This window comes from Pongo abelii, chromosome 12, assembly GCF_028885655.2.
Source record: "Pongo abelii isolate AG06213 chromosome 12, NHGRI_mPonAbe1-v2.0_pri, whole genome shotgun sequence".
Taxonomy (NCBI): domain Eukaryota; kingdom Metazoa; phylum Chordata; class Mammalia; order Primates; family Hominidae; genus Pongo; species Pongo abelii.
Window position 1 is genome coordinate 21,774,265 of NC_071997.2, and position 13,677 is coordinate 21,787,941.

General features: G+C 40.4%; 2 pseudogenes; one reads left to right on the forward strand and one right to left on the reverse strand.

Moving 5' to 3' along the window:
• Positions 1 to 10,054: 10,054 nt before the first annotated feature.
• Positions 10,055 to 10,810, reverse strand: LOC134759661 (calponin-2-like; annotated as a pseudogene).
• A 1,197-nt stretch (positions 10,811 to 12,007) lies between these two features.
• Positions 12,008 to 13,283, forward strand: LOC129057616 (glucoside xylosyltransferase 1-like; annotated as a pseudogene).
• Positions 13,284 to 13,677: the final 394 nt, after the last annotated feature.

The following is a 13,677-nucleotide window of genomic DNA, read 5'->3' on the forward strand; positions in this document are numbered from 1 at the left end:
GTACTCTTGAATTAGAGTACAGTGGAATTCCCTTGCTTTATTAGCCTCCCATTGGTTTGGATAAGATCTTCAGATCTGCCTGAGTTTCAACATCCTTCTTCCAGAATGCGTCTGGAATGGTCATATGTGGTGTTTTTGGCAGGATCATTTTGCCCCTTGCTACAGTGGCCCCATGTCTTATATGCTAGTTTTCAACTCAGTTAAGTTGCTTCTTATTTACTTCTATGACACGTCCACATTGCATAGATTCCTAGGTCTAGCAGGAGGTTTTATATAAACTAACTTTCCAGAAACAGAAGAATGCTCACACAGTAAGTCAGGCAAACCAAATTTATTACTCAAAGAGGGGCAGGAAGAATCAGCAAAAGCCTAAGTTTTATGGCAAGCCTGACCGTTGAAGTCAGAAAAGTTGCCGAGGGTTGACAGAGTCTCTTCTGCACATGCCCCACTGTGTACTGCAGCTGAGGAACCCCTGAGTGCTTTGCTCTGGGTTTCACACCCCATGTACTACTTGGCTCTCTGGAGTTTAAGAGTTGCAGGAATATGCTGTTCTAGGAACAACAAGGACAGAGCCCAGGCTGTCCTAGACAGTTTCTCCTTATCTCAGGATATTGTCTTCTTGGAACATTCTAAAATTATTCTGAGAACCAGGAGGTACAGAAAGCTGAGTTGGTCAAGGCCATTCAGGTCTTGTCCTCCTGTCCACATAAACAAAGTAGACTATAAAACAATAAGCATTAGCAGAAATAATCATATTGCATTATTATAGCCATTCTTCATTATGATGAAAAGAATTTATCCACCAAAAGATTATCTGAATTCTAAATCTGAATGAACCCAATCAAACATAGATTTAGGCCTATTGTTACAATTTAATAAAACATGTACTAAACCAAAGAATTTAATTAAATACATAAACTCTAGAAGGAGTATAAAAATCATAAATACTCATTTCTATAAAGCCTGGCATACAAGATTATCACACATGTGACAGAGTAATAGAAAATGTCGACAATGCTTAGGGCAAAGTGAATATGATTGATATTCAAATGAACAAAGAAGATAGTCAACTCAATAGAAAAATGGGCCAAAAATTTCCAATACATTATTAATAATCTGACAAAGGCAAATGTGCACAGATAAAATGAGATCTGTATTTTCACCACTCGCTTAGAAAATATAAGAATCCTAGATAACATTGTGTGATGAGGATATGAGGAAAACAACCTTTATGGGCAATGGATGGGAAACTCAATGGTTTTAAACATTTCAGAAAATAACATGACAGGACCCATTTGAAAGTATGCATACTCTACAGCCTGTCTCAATGATGGGCACATATCCCTGATATATAGTTTGAATGTGTGTCCCCTCCAAATCTCATGCTGAAATGTGATCCCCCATGTTGGAGGTGGGGCCCAGTGAAAGCTATTGGATCATGGGGTAGATCCCTTATAAATAGTTTAGTGCAGGAATGTCAAACCTTTTGGCTTCCCTGGACCACAATGGAAGAATAATTTTCTTGGGCCACACATAAAATACACTAAAAATAGCTGCTGAGCTAAACACACGCACACACACATACAAAATCTCTTATGTTTTAACAAAGTTGACAAATTTGTTTTGGGCCACAATTCAAAGCTGTTCTGACCTGCATTCAGTCCACAAGCTGTGGGCTGGACAAGCTTGGTTTAGCACCATCCCCTTGTGAGTGAGTTCTCAGTGAGTTCATGAGATATCTGATTGTTAAAAACAGCCTGGGACTGCCCCCTTCTCTCTCTTATTCCCTCTCTGACCATGTGACACACTGGCTTCCCCTCACCTTCTGACATGATTGTAAGCTTCTTGAGGCCTCACCCAGAGCAGATGCCATTGCTTCCTGTGCAGCCTGCAGAACCCTGAACCAAGATAAACCTCTTTTTAAAATAAAATAAATAAATTACCCAGCATTGCATATGTCTTCATAGCAATAGTAATAGACTAACATAGCCCCTGACAAATTGTGACACATGAGCAAAAAGTATTTTCATAAGAATACCATAGGGAAGTGAATATTTCAGTAGCAGGATATCAGTGTGAATTCTACTGCAAGACTGGATAGGGAAATTGTGGTTGATTCATTTTATTCAAAACTATGCAGCAGCTACAGGGGAATAAACAACCAAAAATAACCTACAACAGTGTGGGAATCTATGAAGGATGTGATGCTCTGTGAAAAAATTAGAAATAAAATTAGATTTATAGCACAATACTCTTTAAGAAAAATGTATACATTTGTGTATATACACATACACATACTCAGAAAACAACCTTCTTATCTTGTAAGAATTCTTTAAGAGTAAAGAACCTGTATCAAACACATTAGCATGCCTGTCTGTGACAAGGGATAAGGAATAAAAAATTTAAATAAGTAAAACCAGAGAGAAACTTGTAGGAAACAATAATAATAATGTCTCATGAAGTAAAGAATATGATTAATTTTTTGCAACTGTGGTATAAAAACAGAGATTGTCAAAATCACATGTAATGAGCTTTAGTATAGAGCTTATTGTAGGGCAAATATCAAATTTTAAATACTTAGTTTGCATAGTTTGAGGCAGGAATGGTCTCCTATATGAAGCAGTAAGATACACTAAACAATTCCATGGGTTTATGGGAAGAAAATACTAAAAATGCTACTTATATTTATTTTTCACTCATTTTTCCAACAGTTTAGCATCTAAATGCTAGGGGAGGCCAGATGTGGTGACTCACACCTGTCATAGCAGTGCTTGAGGGTGGGGGGCAAGACAGGAAGAACACGAGGCCAAGAGTTCTAGGCCAGCCTGGGCAACATAGTGGGTTTTTGTGTCCACAAAAAAAATTAAAAATTAGCCAGGCATGATGTTGTGCACCTGTAGTTCTATCTACTGGAGAGGCTGAGGCAGGAGGATCACCTGAGGGAGGAGTCTGAGGCTGCAGTGAGCCATGATCACTCTACTGCACCATAGCCTGGGTGACAGAATGAGACCCTGTCTCTTAAGTGAAAATAAGTACGAGCTAGGAGACCACATGATCTTTCTAGCTTTCAGCCCCTATTGCAGCTCCCTGTAGATTACTTTGCTTATTCCCAATGTTCTAGCTGTTTCTGCACATTGTGGGCTTGTCCTTCTACCTACTCAAGGCCCCAGATCCAGCAAATGTCCTCAAAGATAGGCTCTGCTGCTAATCTGTGATCACCTAGGAAGGGCTTGTTTTTCTCTGAAATTTAATTCATTGTAACTTTAGGCCCACAGTGTTTAAATGGCTTTAAACAAAGAAAAATTTTTTTTAATTTCATCCAATGTCTTCTCATTATGGCAGGAGCAATTGCCTCTGGTAACTTTATTTTAATTGGAAGAATTTCTAATGTAGGTGTTGTAATGAGGTTTTTGGTATTTGGCCTTACTGGAGCAATTAAATTCAAGTTTATTTCCTGTCTTATGCATGTATTGAAGGATCAAATGAGAAAATATATGTAGAGTGCATAAAGAGTCTAATGTATGCTACTGATATACAGTTGTATTACGGCTACACACTGAAAACACAGTCAACCAGATTGCTTCCTGAGACCTAGGGCCAGGCTTTTCCAATTATACTTAACTGTCAAATACTTCTATTCAATTTTTCATGGGACTTAGGGTTTGGTCCATGAAGTGTTGCCATGGTATGCAAATCAATTATGTCAATAAACATGCTAGTTTATTCAGCAAATATATTCTTGTAGCAATAGTTACTCAATGAAATAAATAATATATTTAATTTCTAGTAGAAGCTACTTCTCTTATTGTGAGCTGGTTACAAACCTTGAATGCTCTAGCTATTTTGAGAAGCATTAATAGGCATTACCCAAAGAAGATGATATATTCCCTAGACAGCAAGGACTCTTATTCCTCTTTATCTTCTTTTTGATAAACTCTACAGTCTCTTGGTAGTGAATCCAGATTCTGTGGGATGTACAAAACAATTCTCCATAAATTTAAATTTATGCCTATGATCATGTGTAATGAAATTAGCCCTCAAGAGCCAACTTGAGACCATGTCCAGAATGGAAGCTTCAGAAACCTATGGCAAACACATGAATATAAGACCATTTTAGACACAGTCTCCAAATTACCTCTGAATTCAGTGGGAAAAAATGTGACAAAGAGCAATATTTAGGGCATCTAGGATAGTGCTACCTTCTCATGCCTAACATAAGCAAATTGAAACCTCATACTAATGCTCTGAAGCCTACCAATAACTAGTAAGGTTTATGTCTGTCAAAAAGCCACTGCAGGCTACTGTTAAAACCAGCTACACAACCATCTGAAAACCATTTGCCTCCCTCTGGTTAAAAAGAGCCCCATGTGTACTGATGATGTAGTTAAGGCTGTATCAAGATCTTCTCTCTCTCAGCAGGGACATGTTCCCCAAATGCTAATGTTTGACCAACAAAAGTTTTGCAGCCAGACCTTGTGCAAGTATTGGTAGATAGAAAATGCAAAATCAAACCATTTGTCATGAACGATTAAACAGTTAAAAAAATGAATGCAAGAAGCCTGTGTGCATGTTCATGGATATTCATGTGTGTGTATGTTCAGCTTTGTTAACTTTATTTAACTTTATTAACTTTGTTTAAAATTTAATTTGAAAATTAGATTGGAGAGTAAAATATCATTCTTTCTCTCTCATCATAAAACTTTGGCTCATGGGATTCTGACATTCTGTCATGCTTGGAAAACTTGGATTTATGAAACCAGTAGCTGGACTGAGCCTGCCTATGTGGCTCTTACCCAAGTGCTCCCTATTTTGTGCACTAGCAGCCTCAAGAGCCCAAAGATAGCGATTGAGAGAGACAGGTTCTGAAGCCTTTTTATTTCAACTTCTTGGAATCACCACCTTGCTAATGAACATCAAAATCTTCTGTGTCATTTATCAGGTTAATTACGTTGTCCATAAAAAGAGTGAGTTGAGAGGATAACAAGCAAGAAACTCCCTGTCCCTGCTTCATCCTGAAAACAGGAGAATCAATATCTTAACCCCGTTTTTGAGAGATGAATGGGTAGGTCAATATTCCTTGGCTATTTGTCCTTCCACTTGGGACAGATTACTGCTGCATTTTCCCTTCAATCTCTAGAATCATGGCTTATAGAAAACAATTACATACTGAATTACTAATTGCATCAAAACTTTATTAGACTTATCAAAGAGCATGCTCAGACTTATTTATTATAAATAGTAATAAAAATATAAAAACCTAAAAACAATATTATAAGCAACAGAGAAAAGCTATGCACAGTTATGAAAGCCTTTCATATTTAAGGATATCAGATAAGGGTTCCCTTGGGGAAGATGAAGAGCAAACTAAAATAAGAGTAAGAGCTAATTATATAAATCTGGGATTGTAGTGGGAAAAGCACAAAAATAAGAAGACCAAAGTCCAGAAGGCAAGAGAAAATATATCTGAATCATTTAGTTCAATAATGTTCATGCCACAAGATGGGGGAGAGAGACAAGAAACAAATTTTGTACTGCTTGAACCCATTTTTGGACTCTTGATATTTATCCTAGTATGAATGTGAAGTCTTTGGGAATTTTTAAGCCAAGCAATTTAGAATGTAACTTGTATTTACATTTCAAGTAAGTCATTTTGGATATAGCACACAAACATTTTTGCAGAGAGAATCAGGGACAGCACTTTAGAGATGCTCACTGTAGCCCAGGTGAGAGAGTGATAGGCTGGAATCCATGTTGGCAATGAAGACAGAAAGAGAAAAATTCATTCAAGAAATAGAGAGAAGGTAAAATCCGATGACACTTGGTGATTGAAAATGGAAATGTGAAGAAGAAAATGTCAAGAATTACACTGAGATGTCAGGTGTAGGTAGAGGTTGACATCACTTGCTGGAAAAAAAAACACAGGAAGAATACCACTTTCAGTGAAAGAGACATCTGGGTTGCTTAAAGTATCATGAAATGGGACTTTTCCAATTCCATGCAGGTAAGTTAGGAGGGCTCAACCTTGAGGCACAAAAGATGGTGATGGTGGTAACAGTGGCCTAGAGACCGGGACATATACCAGAGTCTAGAAAGATTAGTGTGATTTGGAGCAGCTACAGACTGGAAAAACAAAACAGTTAAAAACAAAACAAAATATTCACACTTATTCTTGAAATCTTGCTTTATTTGAAGGAGTAAATAATTGGGCCTTACTCAGAGCTGCAAGTTTTGGTAAGCCCTAAAATGAACAGAAAATTGTATAAAATGGAAGCAATTCACCAATTCTATTCACCAAACATTTAATGATTTTCTTCCAGGTTTAAGTATTATGATAGACATTGTACAGTAATTATTGACCATCTTCTCTGGTGTTTGTAGTAATACACAAAGAGATATAACTTTAAAAGTGTAGTATTGCTTTCAGCTTATACCAATCATTACCCATTATCCCAATTCATTAAATGAGATTGTTTCAGTGATAAGTTACATTTTGAAGTTAATGAAATACTTAAAAGGCTGTGATGTTGTAACTGCAGATGTAGTATGCAAAACACGTTAGATTCATGTTGTTTAACACAATTTAATCATAAAATCTTATCTATAAAACAAAAATTTTTACACATCTATTATTATTCTCTTGCTTTTTGTAAACTTTATATCTATCATTTATCTCTATCAAATAAAGTTACATTTCTAGTTTTTTATTCCCAACCATAAATGACAGCATTAATTTTTACAAACATTAATGATGAACTATACTCACTCACAACTATTTATGTCTAAGTTGTCTTAGAGTTATTGAACAATTTCTGAGTAACTAATCGCTAGCCTTTTATTATTCTATGATGATAAATATTTTTACAGTATCCAGGCTTCAGACATATTTGTGAAAACGTATTCCTATATGGGTCAAAATTTAAATCAGTTGTAATATGTGATCCACTCACAAATATATTCTCCAGGATGAGCTGTTAAAATGAAATACCAAAGTGGCTCCCTAAGACACCCATTTATAGTGTATATGTGCAGTGCAGGGTTACAGGACCAAGGCACAGGGTAATCAGGGAAATTTTATTTTTTGTTTTCTTTTTCCTAAGATGTTTCTTATCCCCAGTTATATAAAAATGTATATTACAAGCAAAAAAAATTAATGCAAATAGAAGTAAATACAAAGTATATTCACATTAATATCAGCTTTGCTTTATCTATTAAAGGATATAACAAGCTTGCACTTTTCAGGACCTTGTAACTCCTGGTTCATTGGAAAGCACAGAAATTCTTCAGAGCCTCAAGAGCTGTGTTTAATGCATTATTTAAATAGTGTCCAACCACTAGTTAGATAGCTTAGCACTCAAATAGCCTTTGAAATCTCTGTAGATTCACCTCAAATGAGCAGTCTTGATAATTTGCAAAAGTGTGCAGTGCACTAACAGATCCCTGATGTATGATGTCTTTGCCTGTAGAGTGTTTCATGTGTTGATCCACTGGAGTGTGTGTGTGTGTGTGTCTGTGTGTAGGTGGGTGAGTATGGGTGTGCATGCATGTGTGTGTATGTGTTTATATTGTGATGTGTGTCTGTTGGGTGCTGCCATTAGGGATTTGGAAGAGTGAGAACCATAAACTTGTAAACATTCCTACATGCCTGCTTCATAAGAAGTGTACTGAACGTGGCCAAAAGTAACTAAACCAAGGAAACAAATTAGACATTAATTAAGTTTAATGCCGGGCAGGAAAGAAGTATTAAAGACCAGGTAAAATGAAGAAATATAACCAAATGAGTGAAATTTTTAAATTGATTAGTAGAATGAGACAGGAATATTTTTTAAAGTTTGTAATTTCTAATGAACATCAGTATATAAAACTAAGAATTACATGGCTGTCAATTGACTAAAAACCATACTTAAGATTTGAGCTAGTGAAACAACCATATACGATCTTCTAATTTCACCTTTCTATCTCAAGAAGAACTTGTTAAAATGATTTTTTTGAAATTTTACATTCTCATCTTGAAAGAGCTTCACAAAACTTACATGAGAATCTGGATTATCCTAAGAGGTCTGATTTTTTAATGGTATGTTTGTATTTCTATTATGTACATCAATGTCAAGGATTCATTTCCTGAGCTGTTCTCCAGAACACAATTTAGTTTGTAATAGACACTCAATAAACAATTGGTCAGATAATCAAATCAACACCTTAGTTCCACCAATTTTCATTTCGTATAAAAATGACTGATCTTCTGTACTCATCAATGAAACAGAGAGAGATGAAGGAGGGAGAGCAGTTGAGACTGAGAGGATGACAAGCAGACCTCATTCTGCAGTGGATATCCTACACTCTCCACTTCTGAATGCTTGGAAACACTTGCCATGCTTAAAAAATATTGGTATTTCCTAGGCAGCAAATTAGAGTTAAAGAAAGTCCATATTTCCATATTACAATAACTTACACTATAATACACAGACAACATACCTTTCTAAGCTATTCAATGTAGATAAATTTAGGTGAGCAAGATGTAGGAGAAGGGTTGGTAATCAAGCTGAGTGTGATTGTGAGATTAAATCTAATATTATCCTATACAATTATTGTATAATTGTATCAGTTGATATATCTGTTGAAACAGAAGGTGGGAGAGTTTTGGATGAGCTTCTGAAATTTACTGGATGTTGTTAGGAGAGAGGTTGGTCAATGTGGGTAGGCCAGATGTGTTTACTAAATGAGGCTTACAAAAGTTAAGTTCCTAACCTCTCCCGGAGACTGAGAGATAGAGGCGCTAAATTGTATAACATTTACATGTAATATATATTTAATAATATATATAAAGTCTTAAAATGCCAATTTTAAGTCTTTTCATTTTCTTCTTAAAAACAGAGGTTTTATTGCGTTTGGTCCACAGTCAGTATTTCACATTATCTCATGCGCAGGGTCCCTGGGTGGGGGCCCTGTGCAGTACTTGGCCGGGCGTGTGGCCAGGGGAGATACAGCAGTATACCTGGTTAGGCCCGGAAGGGGAGAAGGAGGGCTGGGGCTCCTTAACACCTACTGAGGGGCCGGGCATGGCGGCTCACACCTGTCATCCCAACACTTTGAGAGGATGAGGCAGGTGGATCACATGAGGGCAAGAGTTCCAGACCAGCCTGGCCAACATGGTGAAATACCGTCTCTACTAAAAATACAAAAAATTAGCCAGGCGTGGTGGCACAGGCCTGTAGTCCTAGCTACTCTGGAGGCTGAGGCAGGAGGATCGCTTGAGCATGGGAGGCCGGTACAGTGAGGCGAGATTAGGCCACTGTGCTTCAGCCTGAGCCACAGAGTGAGACTCCGTCTCAAAAGAACAAAAACAAAAACAAACAAAAAAACCCTACTGAGGGCCACGGGGATAGGGGGGCTAGGATGGAGAGGAGTCAGGGTTAACACTAGCAACTCAGAACTCCACTACCCTGTACGGGCCTCAGTTTCCTCACCGGGCCCCAGCGTAGGTCTGAGGGTCTGAGGTCTGTTGGTCTGAGGGTCCTAGGGAAATCCAGCCACTCAGGATCCTGAGATATTTTAGCATAGTTGCCGGGCCCCGTCTCTCAGGGGACGGATTTCCCAGCACCCACTGTCCCCGCCCCGTTCCCCAGGAGGGAAAATTTTTTTTCTTTTGTTAATACTTCTTGAAACTTTTGCGGGTACAGAAACCACAAACTGATCGGCTGACAAAAGGCGGAAGAGGAGAGGCAACCGGAAACCTTCGAGGACCGGTTCCCTCCATGCCCAGGTCTCGTCTCCCCAGCACAGCTCGGCCCACAGCCTGGACATGCCAGCGGGGACCCTCACCCTAGGCGCATCGGGATAGGGCCTTGATCTCTTCCCCCACAGCCCGGTGGCTCAGTCCTGCGAAGGAACGAAAGCAAGGGGGAAAAAAGCCCTGCTGCCTGATCCCACGCTGCTACTCACAGACCCTCGGTTGACTGGCAGCACTGAACAGGTTTTTAAAAAAAAGATGAAAACACAGAAAAACCCAAACACCCAGACGGGGGAGACCATGTGGGGAGAGAGCGTGCTGGGAGCCTCAGTAGCCGGTCTCCTCTTGGTAGTAAGGGAGATATTGAGGGGCCTCCCCTGGCCCCGGGCAGTCGCCGGAGCCCGAGGGAGCCCCGTGGGCCACTGCTCTCCCAGGCAGTACTTGGGGTCGTGTATCTGTCGGCCCAGGCTGAAGACCTGGCCGCTCTGGTTGGCACCCAGCGTGTAGCCCATCTTCAGGGACATGGAAGAGTTGTCATACTTGTGATTCCCAGCTTCGTGTCTTAGATGTGCCTCTGGGTCCCGGGAGCCGCTATGCCCACCTGGCTGGCGCACTTGCTTGTACCCATCTGGAGGCTGATGGTCGAGTGGTTCGTGGGGGGCAGGAAGTGGTTCTTGGGGTAGTAGAGATGCCTCCTCGTGCTCTGCCGTACACAGTCATGCCTGACTGGCTGGCGCATTTGTTGGTAATCTGCAGCCCGATGACGCACTGGCCAGCCTTCATGGTGGCGTCGTCGAAGTTCCGCTCCTGCTTCTCCAGGTACTCCTCACTTACGTCCACCCCGTTCTGCAGCCCCTTAGTCTTGGCCTTCCCTGCCAGGGCGAGAAGAGACACCTGCACTTGCCTCACGTTCCCACTCTCAAACAGGTCGTGGCCTCAAATAGGTCCACGGAGTTCATGCTGTAGCTGACCATGGCCTTGAAGAAGTTGGAGAGGTTTTCTAGCTGGTAGCAGTTCTACACTGAAGCAGTTGATCTTGGGGACTGAGCCCGGCTGCAGTTTGTTCATGAGTGTGCATAAGATAATCCCGTCTTTCAGGCCCTTCTGGAAGTCGGGCCGATGGAGACGCCGGTGAGTCCCTAGATCCAGCTGCGGAGCTCTGCCTCCTTCTGGGAGTCGTATTTGGACAGAAGCCGGTTCTGGACTTCCGCCAAGAGCCTGTAGGAGGGGCCCTTGTTGAACTGCGTGGAGCTTACGGCTGGCTGGCGCCGCAGCGGGATGGGACCGGACGGGACCGGGGGTTAAGTCTTTTTTCTAGTTTGCAAGATTTTGTTTTCACTACACCATTGTTTTTACTACATATCTTTTCTGTATTTAAAAAATGTGTGAAAAATGTTAGATCGTCTCCCTTTTTTCCACCTTCCCTTTACCCTTTACTGCGATTTACATCCACGCATCCACACACACACGCATCCACACACACACATCCACACACACACATGCACACACACATACTGACAGAAATTAATTTAGATGTACGAATGGGTTGTTTGAAGCAAAAAGTCAACCTATATTAGTAAAAGTGTCATGCCAGTAGAAATTATATTTATAATCCTTTTCAGAAGAAAGAACTTCCGGCCGTGCGCGGTGGCTCACGCCTATAATCCCAGCACTTTTATAATCCCTGCACTTTCGAAGGCCGAGGTGGGCTGATCACGAGGTCAGGAGTTCAAGACCAGCCTGGCCAAGGTGGTGAAACTTCGTCTCTACTAAAAATACAAAAAAATTAGCTGGGCGTGGTGGCATGCGCCTGTAATCCCAGCTATTCAGGAGGCTGAAGCAAAGAATTCCTTACACCCGGGAGGCTGAGGTTGCAGTGAGCCGAGATCGCGCCACTGCACTCCAGCCTGGGCGACAGAGCGAGACTCCATCTCAAAAATAAAATAAAATTTTGAATTTTTACAAGTCATTGTTCCTATTCTAATTTTTGAATGCAACCACAGCCTCTAACAAAACAGCCTCCTTAAACGAATTCGCTGATAATGAATTCTTAAGTAAAAGGGGAATTCCACAGAAATATATATGGCTCTTTTGTATTTAATAAAAGAGCCTGAAAAACAGGTGTGTTCTGTAAAATTGAATTACTTTCTATCCAGTTCCACTGGCTCGCAGTGTTTTATCTTTATATTAAAATATATATAAATGATTGATTGATGAATTTTTTTCTTTTAGACACTGCTGCTGAATCTATGGAGAGAAAAAGGATAAATTTCTAGAACTATGGTCCCTGTGCTCCAGTTCGCCAGAGGGGCGCGGCGGAGACGTAGACCAAGGAACACGGCTGGGGAGGTGTGGCGCTACCCGCACGTGGTGGCGCTGTGTCTGGCCTGCGGCTTCTGCTTGCTCCTTTATGCCTTCAGCCAGCTCGCCATGTCCCTGGAGGAAGCAGCAGGCGGTGGTGGCGGGAGGACGCAGGCCTCAGTGGCTTCCTGGCTGGCAGGAGGCGGATGTGGTGCCGTGAGAGGCGCGGGCAGCGCTGGTCCCACTGCGCGTCCTGGTGGGTGGGACAGGTGTAGTCTGAAAATACAGCCTGTTGAGAAAACGCATCTGGCTGTAGTTGCCTGTGGTGAAAGACTGGAAGAAACTGTGACCATGTTGAAGTCAGCTGTCATTTTCAGGATCAAAGCTCTTCAATTCCAGGTTTTTGCTGAAGATCAGCTACATCATAGCTTTAAAGGAAGACGTGACTGGGCTCATTTCTAAAAATATTTAATTATACAATATACCCCATAACCTTTCCAAGTGGGAATGCAGCAGCATGGAAAATCTCTTTAAACCATGTGGCTCGCAGAGATTGTTCTTGCTGTTATTCCTGAAAGAAGTTGCTCCCACACTAATAGCCTTTTTACGACCAGTTGATCATATTTGTTCTTTACTAAAGAAATTTAATTCCACATAAATTGCTGCAGTGGCCTCAGAACACAAGCAACCTCAAATAAGATGGTATAGTTGCTTCTCTAGGCAACCATACTGTGGAAAAACTGGAGTAAACCCTGGAGTTACGTTGAGGAATATGACTCGAATGAGAAGGAAGTATTTCAAGAATGATATGACAACTGTGTGACTACAATGAGGAGATATACTTATGACATGGCTTAAAGAATACAAACTAAACATTACATGGGCAATCAATATTTGTTGGATATCATGTTTTTTCACAATCCAGAAAGTCCTTTTGCCTTTCCGTGTCAATGGAATTATCGTCCAGGTCATTGTCTATATGGAAGCAGTTGCCAAGAAGCAGAAGAAGGAATCCTGATTCTTCAGCGAACAGACGTGTTTACCATGATGATAAGCAACCAGCATTTAGAGCTGTTTATGAAGCACTGAGAAATTGTTCTTTTAAGACGACAATGCTCATTCCCTAATGAAACCTTTAGAACTGGAACTACAACAAACAGTGCATACATACCGTGGAAAAATTTACAAAATATTTGTCAAACAACTAGCAAAAAGCATAAGAGATCGTTATGCCAGATCACCAAAGGAAAGGTGATTCTTGGTGCCTGCTACATCAAATGGATGAGAACAACAAAGCATTGGAGGATAAGTGTGAAGGAATCGTCTTGAGTGAAGCATTAATGAAGGAATTATTCATCTCCAGAATATTTTTTTCCTAAAGAGGTTAAATGAGCAGTATTTTCAGGTAATGAAGAATAAATTAAAATCTTGGGCTCCAACAAAGAAACATTTTTGGCCTCTGATGTTTTGTAATGTTACTTACCACCATTCCAGTATTGACGAAAATATTATTGAATGGTTTTAGCCTGCAAACTTCTGTTGACTCGTACTCTCAAGTAAGAGTGCTGGGGCTGTGAAGATGAAGAAAATGTATCTCAATCACAGTGCAAACTTTAACTTTCTTAAAGTAAATCTCTAGACAAGGCTGT